The sequence below is a fragment of the Haliaeetus albicilla genome, chromosome 11, assembly GCF_947461875.1.
Source record: "Haliaeetus albicilla chromosome 11, bHalAlb1.1, whole genome shotgun sequence".
Lineage (NCBI taxonomy): Eukaryota > Metazoa > Chordata > Aves > Accipitriformes > Accipitridae > Haliaeetus > Haliaeetus albicilla.
Window position 1 is genome coordinate 7,587,466 of NC_091493.1, and position 8,118 is coordinate 7,595,583.

Genomic DNA, 8,118 nt, shown 5'->3' on the forward strand with positions numbered 1-8,118 from the left:
CTACATAAACATTAAATGCTTGTTCGAGTCAATGTCAATTTCTGATGTAACCATCTAAGTGGTCTTAGTGGTGAACATCAGGATGGGGCAGTTTTGCTTAAATAATGTTAGGTCTTTTTGTGTTTTAAAAGGCCTCCAAATACAATGCCATAACACCAGGCACAGAGGAACACCAGGCCTTTTTTCAGAATCCTTAAGAAGCATGTTAAATTATCTTATTCTTGGTACATTAAACAAGTTGCCAATACTGCCATGTGACCTTTCAGTTGCAAATCTCTTTTCAAAACTGCTTTTTCTTGCATTGGTTATTCAGCATGTTCTCAGAATGCAGACATTTGTCTTGATTCCCTTATCATTTGATAGTCATCACAAAACACAGGATAAAAAGGACCATGTTTATTAAGATGAAAGGCATGTGAATGTGTTCCTTTTCAGTATACAACTAAATACTCACTGTCAAATATGAGACTACCATCTAGCTTCAAAAACTGTAAAGTTTGCATTTTGGGGGCTTTCCCTAAGTGCATTTAAGCTTTGCATGTATTTGTGTGCATGCATCCACTACACAGATAGCAAAAATACATCAAGAAAAACATCCAAACACATGCAAATATTTTTGGAATGAAAGCATCAGCCTGATTTAATGAGCACATTTGTAACAGCAGTAGCTTTTCCTCTTTCTGTGTAGATAAGGATCCTGTCATCATGAGGTGCCCAGGTACAGAGATGAAAAGAAATCACCAGCTGCTCTTCTCAGCCTTTTCATTGCCTATGCAAGACAAGAAATAGCAAAAGGATCCATGGTGATAAATACACTGTCAGTGACCGCTGTTTTATTCTTAAACTTTCACCTGTATGATGATTTCAAGGCTGCTGAGACCTCATGTAACTTGCAAATATACACATAGCTGTGATCACATAAGAGGTAGTAAATTTTCAGATTGTGTCCATGATGAAAAAAATCTGAAGATGTTTACATTTCAGAAGTATAGAGCATTTTTTATTTATTTTTACTTCGCAATTATGAGTTTAAACATAGTAAGTATATTCTTTCAGGACAGAGGTTTCCTTAAGCAGACTTACTGGAAATACTGAGGATTGAAAATGCAAGTGAACAAAGACACAGAGAGAATCTAGGTTTTAGACAGGTTTTGCATTTATGGACAAGTTAGAATTTTGTATTTGCAAATAGGTAGAGATTCCTTTTCCTTCTGAAAAAAGTCAAACAAACACTTGGCAACAATCATTTGTTACTAATCCATTCTTTAGACACATTACCTTCATGCCAGTATCAGCCCTATAGCTTTCAATTTAAACCATGCATCTTTCAACTTCATATACAATATTTTAAATGTTTTGCCCTTTTTTTATTTAAAATATTACCAGGCTTTCAAAGCTGCATGTTACCAGCATGTTCAAGTGTCTGTGCACTGACTCTAATGAACCTTGGTTCATTAATATTGCAGCCAACAGAAATGGATTTTTCTGTTTACACAGTGTTAGCCAAGTGAGGTTGTTGGGTCGACTCAGATGTTTTGTATTGTTATCCTGTAAGAGAGTTATGAATCTCAATTCAAGGAGCTTGCATTCTAGAAAACTGCTAGCATAGATTCCAGGCTAAAGTCACACATACGTGTAGACTGCTTGGAGGAAGAGCCAACAAGAAACAGTCAGGCAGCAGTGACCATCTGAGAAAGACAATGCAGGAGATAGTTAACCATAGAACTTTCTCCGGGAACATCCTTTTAAGTTGCTTCATTAAGAGTTACTTGGAGGGATACAACCAAATTTTGCTCTAATGTTTCATATTTGTGAGAAAGGAATATTGGGGTGACTACTCTAGAATCTTCTATTTCTATTCACCTAGCTCAAAATATCCTTGGTCTTACTGAATTATTAAGGTCGTATTAAGTGGTTCTGACTAAGTGACTCAGAACTCAGCAGTTAGTCTGGCTTTCTGTGACCTGCCAGTCTCTTCCTCCAGTATCTGCCACTCACACTTTATCTTAGCCCTTGAGGAGTGAAGAGACGGTTGGCTGAATTTAGCATCTTACAAGTGTGCTTATGCACTGGAGCATGCTTATGTGAATCTGACATGGTGAGCTGGTGGAAGAGTGCAGCTGGTTTAGCAATCACAGCAAAACAATCTTTCAAGCCAATTATGCTGTTTCTCTAGGCTCCTATTTCCAGAGGATCCCAACTAGAGGGTTTGCAGCAAAACCAAAGCAAATGTGCATTGCCAGGAAGCAAAGCAGAACACCTTAATGTGGGTCAGTACATCCACCACCTCATGACAGAGCTGGGGCTCTCACTGCTTGAAGGCATGTACCCTTCTGTCTACCAAACAGCTACTTTGATTAGATATTCTACCTTGTGCTGTGATCTTGATTTTCTTGTAGTCTCCAGCTGCATTTTCACATTTTCCTTGGATAATCTGGGAGAAGGAAGGGGCAGAATAAGCACAGTTAAAAGCAAAGTTTGGAGTGAAACATTATGAAAATTTTTTATTTTTCAGGTGTGTCAGGTAAGACAAATAGCAGACTGTCACTCCAGTTAAAACCATATAGCATCCCATCACCAACTGTCAGCACAGATAATTAAGGAAATGCTCCTCCAACCACATAAATTGGGCTGGAATTATATCCTGAGCTCATTTAACTACATTTCTACATGAAACTAAGCACATCTTTTAGTCTATTTAGGGCTTGGGCTGAACTTCCAACCTTAGATTTTTCATTTATTTTTCTCCTGTTAACAATGGATAAGCCAGAAGGAACACAGACTTACAGATCTGAAATTCACCCGGCAATACTGGCAGCTCAAGAGTAAACATGATTCTGCTTGAAAGCTGACTAGCTTTTACACTTCTTTACTTAGATTTATGTAAGGTAGGAAAAGATCTCTGTCCCAAGGCTCCTTATACACTAAGAATAAAAAATGAGCAAAGCAGCTGCCCTTTATCAGAGAAGGAAAAATAACTCCTTTATTCCAGACAATGATTTACACAATAATCATGGATTCTCCTTTTTTTTTTTCACATTATATAGATTCTTCTTTTTTCATGTTATATAGAGGCTTAACTTACTCTGTACTTTTAAGAACTTTGAGGACCCTCTTGAAAAGACAGCTGGTATTTAGTGTGAAATACTGATATATAGAAATAGAAGGGTGGGGAAGAGCTGATCATAACTTAAAAGTAGCTTTCATTTTACTGTGGAAAGACATGGTTCCTCAACTGGAGAAGAATACCTCCACTTTCTGTTCTAGTCTAGGTATACTTCCTACCTATGTATGCTCCCCTGTGCCTTCAGCCCTCCAAGGTATATAGTGTTACTTTAAGCAGGAGGCTGGACTAGATGACCTGCAGGATTCCTTCCAACCACCATGTCTGTGATTCTGTCTCTCATTTCTATCATATTATTTCTTGCCCTTTCCACCCCACCCAGGCTTCTATGGCAGATACTTAATTTTTAAATTGCCCTACAGCAATTTCCTTTGCCTGCTTGCAACTATTGTCATCTGGCTAACAGGTCCAGCTGTGCCAATATGCCATAAACTGGCTGCTCAGCAAGAGCAAAAGCAGCTATCTGCACTAAGGTTTTGTTCATGAGAGAAGACCAGGAGGCACACATGGAAAAAAATTTAAGATCTCTACCACAAGGCCAAAAAGAGATGTCTGCTTTAATTCATGAGAGGCCTTGTGCAGTCCACCTGCCCTTCCTAGCAAAAGCCTAAGGAATGATATGACAACAGCCAGCCAACATTAAGACATCATGAAGTAACTAAGGTCAAGAGGCATCTATGGTCACATCTGTTATCATGATAAACTGTCTAACTAGAATAATCTCACTTAGATAAGTGTCTGTGCCATGAAAACTGATCTGACAGCAATCCCAGTTACTGTCAAGAACCTCACCATTAGCCTGTGCAATAAAAAATGTAACTTACCAGTCACTGTCCTCCTTGCTCCAGAGGTGACCAGTGTAAATCAAGAGCTTGCTGTATCACAGATGAGCTGAGTGACTTTAATGAGAAATCACGTCCTTATGGATTACTGTTCCCTTGCCACATCTTGTCAGCAATTCTTCAGAAAATTATTCTACCATTCTCAATTGCAAGGAAACAGATGGCGCATGGAGGGAACCTCTCTGATGTGTAGTCTCTTGGTAAAACAAGAATAAATGAATTAAAGAGAAGAGGCCAACGCTAATATTGTCTTCTACCAAAATGCTGCTTAACTAGGTGTATTGGGTTTGCATGGCAAGGTTTTGGTAGCGGGGGGGTTACAGGGGTGGCTTATTTCAGAAGCTGCTAGAAGCTTCCCCTATGTCTGACAGAGCCAATGCCAGCCGGCTCCAAGATGGACCCGCCGCTGGCCAAGGCTGAGCCCCTCAGCAACAGTGGTAGCACCTCTGGGATTACATTTTTAAGGGGGAAAAAAAACCTGCACAACTGCAGCCAGAGAGAGGAGTGAGAAGTTGTGAGAGAAACAACCCTGCAGACCCCCAGGTCAGTGAAGAAGGAGGGGGAGGAGGTGCTTCAGGTGCCGGAGCAGACATTCCCCAGCAGCCTGTGGGGAAGACCATGGTGAGGCAGGCTGTCCCCCTGCAGCCCAGGGAGGTCTACAGTGGAGCAGATATCCACCTGCAGCCTCCCACGATGGAGCAGGAAGATGCCCAAAGGAGGCTGTGACCCTGTGGGAAGCCTGTGCTGGAGCAGGCTCCTGGCAGGACCTGTGGTCCCATGGGGAGATGAGCCCATGCTGGAGCTGGTTTGCTGGCAGGACTTGCAGCCCAGCAGGGAACCCATGCTGGAGCAGTTTGTGAAGAACTGCAGCCCGTGGGAAGGACTCATGTTGGAGAAGTTCTTTGAGGACTGCCTTCTGTGGAAGGGACCCCACGCTGGAGCAGGGGAGGAGTGTGAGGAGTCCTGCCCCTGAGGAGGAAGGAGCGGCAGAGACAACATGTGATGAACTGACCACAACCCCCATTCCCCATGTGCCACTTGGAGGGGAGGAGGTAAAGAATTCAGGAATAAAGTTAAGCCCGGTAAGAAGGGATGGGTGGGGGGAAGGTGTTTTAAGATTTGGTTTTATTTCTCATCCTACTCTGATTTGATTAGTAATAAATTAAATTAATTTTCCCCAAGTCAAGTGTTTTGCCCATGATAGTAATTGGTGAGTGATCTCTCCCTGTTCTTATCTCAATCCATGAGCTTTTCACTCTATTTTCTCTCCCCTGTCCAGCTGAGGAGGGGGGGAGTGATAGAGCAGAGTGGCTTTTGTGGGCACCTGGCATCCAGCCAGGGTCAACCCACCACACTAGGCTACATTTATTTTCTGTTTAGCAGTTAGATAGGACAGTCATCATCTGATCCACATTTAGTTGATTCCTGCAATAGCTGCCTAAGCAATATACACTGTTTTCACAATGTGGAACACCAACAATGAAACAATCTGCTGTAAGTCACAGACACAGATGAAGTGATATTAGTAGAAATACATGATTTTCCTTGGATTTCCAAGTAACTGAACAAATACCAGTGCATCTATACTTTAGTCATAATTTATACATAGGCATACTGCATATGCATCTATGCATATGAAATCCATACAAGAGATAATAAATACTTAGTAAAGCACATTTATAACAACTCTTGCTAGTGCAATGAATCCCAACCCTTAGGAATTAAAGTGGCACGTTACAAAAATGAATATCTGTGTAGCAGTGAGTGGATACAAAATGTATTCTTCATTTGTTTCCATGTTTCTCAGCTATGTAACAGAAAAAAGAGGGGAAAATTTTCCTAAAAGCAAGAGTTATACACAAACTTGCGAATAACATCTTTAGCAACTTACAGTTGGAGAATAAGCAGAGAAATAGCATTTTTTCTTATGGACATATTATGGGAAAGTTTGGTTCAATTCTTGCATATAAATACAGAGATGGCTCCCTTAGAGAAAGTAAGTCATTCAAACATACTTGGCATAGTGTTCAACAATCTTTACTTCTGCAAGCTGCAGCCAAGTAAAGCCACTGAGCAAAGCAACTCTATGGGTATGTAACTCATGAACATACTACTAAAGCCATCAAAAATTTGCTATTTCTAGTAAGCTCCTGGAAATGTTGCTATACTAGTATGCTATTCCTTTGGTCAAAAGCACAGTGCTGTGGAAGGAAACAAGGTACTGTTTATAGGACAAGGAATAATTCAGAGGATGCCCTAAGAACCTGCACCATGGACTATTATGTGGCTGGTCTTCAGCTGTTCTTCTGAAAAGCTCTACACTCGCGTAGAAAATGAAAGCAAATCAAGTACTGGTTCAGTCTTCCAGACTTTCACTCCCTCTCCAAGGACTGCTGCTGGAGAGCATAAAGTTGGGATAAATATCTGGTCTTCCTGTTAGAGGAAATTCCCTTTAAAGTACTGAGGACACTTTCACACAGTGTTGAGTTTCCAGCCCCACTACGCAAGCATCTCAGGCAGGTGCAGCCACAAACCTTCAGCCGACATAGCTGTCACCGGAAAAGTTCAGGTTCCCCAGTGAGTGGCAAGAAAAACAAAACAGAGAATACATTAGAATTTAAGAAACAAAAGCCAAAAATGGGATACAAAGAGCTATCTGAAGTCTGCCTGAACAGTGTTTATCTCATCGGCAATGCCATGAAGGCCAACAGCCACTAAACTACCCATGCCACCATGAAAAAGAACTTCTCTGGAAAAACTGGATCTGCACAAATCATACACAAATGAACAAGGCATAGCTTTTGCTAGAACAAGGCCAGTAGCCTAGCAGTTGGCATTAAGCATATGAAAGTTTTGATGAAGGCAGACTGAGAACATGTTTGCTGTTTGTAGAAAATGAACAGCTTTGATGCTACCTTTCATATTTCATAAGTTTTAGATAAAGTATTACATACAGTCTTGCCTTCCATGTCACAATCTATTACTTTTCACCTAAACACAGCATTGCTGATACCTCCAGCACATCAAAAAACCTGTTATCCTGGTGGTGGTGAAGATGACCAATTTGTACCTTCTTTTATTTTGTGCTGGCTATATGGTAGCTGCTATGATGCAAACAACCACTTATCTTGCAGAGCTAAATGGAGAGGATGTGACTTACATGCTCTGATACAGGTTGTTTGTTAGTCATGACCACAACACCATGGTTTTGTGCTATGATAAGCCCTGACTCCTGCTATTCCTATTATGCCCATGAGTTTTTGATGATGATATATGGGAACATTCAGTTGTGAACGAGAACAAGGTGCCCTGTACTGTGATATTATCTGCTGAACTACCGTGCATTTTTACAGATGCTGGTGGATTTCCAGGAGCAACTGAGCAAACAAACCCAGCGCTGTGATCAAATTTGCTGCTGCATATGCAGCTGCCCCACACATGCAGAATTGTCTGAATGTGGATTTCAGTACCTTTTTTAAGGCAAAAGGGATAGTTGGATGTTTTACAACTTTTTCATCCTACTTTCAGCCAGTGATTCTCCAGCCACAGTTTTTAAGGCTGTCATTGCTACAGTTGATGACATTTTCAAGCAAGGAGATGGACCTCATGACTTACCAATGCCACTATCAAATCCATCTTTTATCTTCTGTAGTCTGCAAAGGAAACTAGAGACAGCAAGCAATTATACAGCTTCCATGAACCTGGCATGGGACTGCTGCCCATCAGACTACAAAGAGTCAGATATGTAATGGTTTAAGACAAACATACCATAAACACAAATGGCTACTCTGAAAATGTAAGGCCTGAGAGTGGTTTGTAAATCCTGAGCTGTAAAATTTTATCACTGACGGTTCACCACTCCAGGTTCTCCAGAACCTACAGAACCTTCAAGTGTATAAGGCAGATCTGTATTTGGGGCATGAGTTCCAACTCACACCCATGCCTGAGCTTAAGCTCTTCTCCCACCCATGTTATTTCAGTGAGTTCCGAGGCGTGCTATGTCCTGTTCTACCCTGGACATGAGCCCAGATGCACACTTCTATACAGTGTGAATGAACAGGCACACTGTGCCCAGTCCCATTTCTCATATCTACCCTTGCTGCACTGTGCATGGTCACTGACATGCACCTGAGTCTGCCACAGAACTCTTCA

The 8,118-nt window shown here is 41.3% G+C and overlaps 1 long non-coding RNA gene across 1 annotated transcript; it reads right to left on the reverse strand.

The window, feature by feature from the left end:
• Positions 1–384: 384 nt before the first annotated feature.
• On the reverse strand, positions 385–4,617 carry LOC138687942 (uncharacterized). The gene is made up of 3 exons (XR_011326989.1): positions 3,949–4,617; positions 2,371–2,434; positions 385–769 (listed from the first exon to the last, which is right to left on the reverse strand). It is a non-coding gene; the product is annotated as an uncharacterized lncRNA (long non-coding RNA).
• Positions 4,618–8,118: the final 3,501 nt, after the last annotated feature.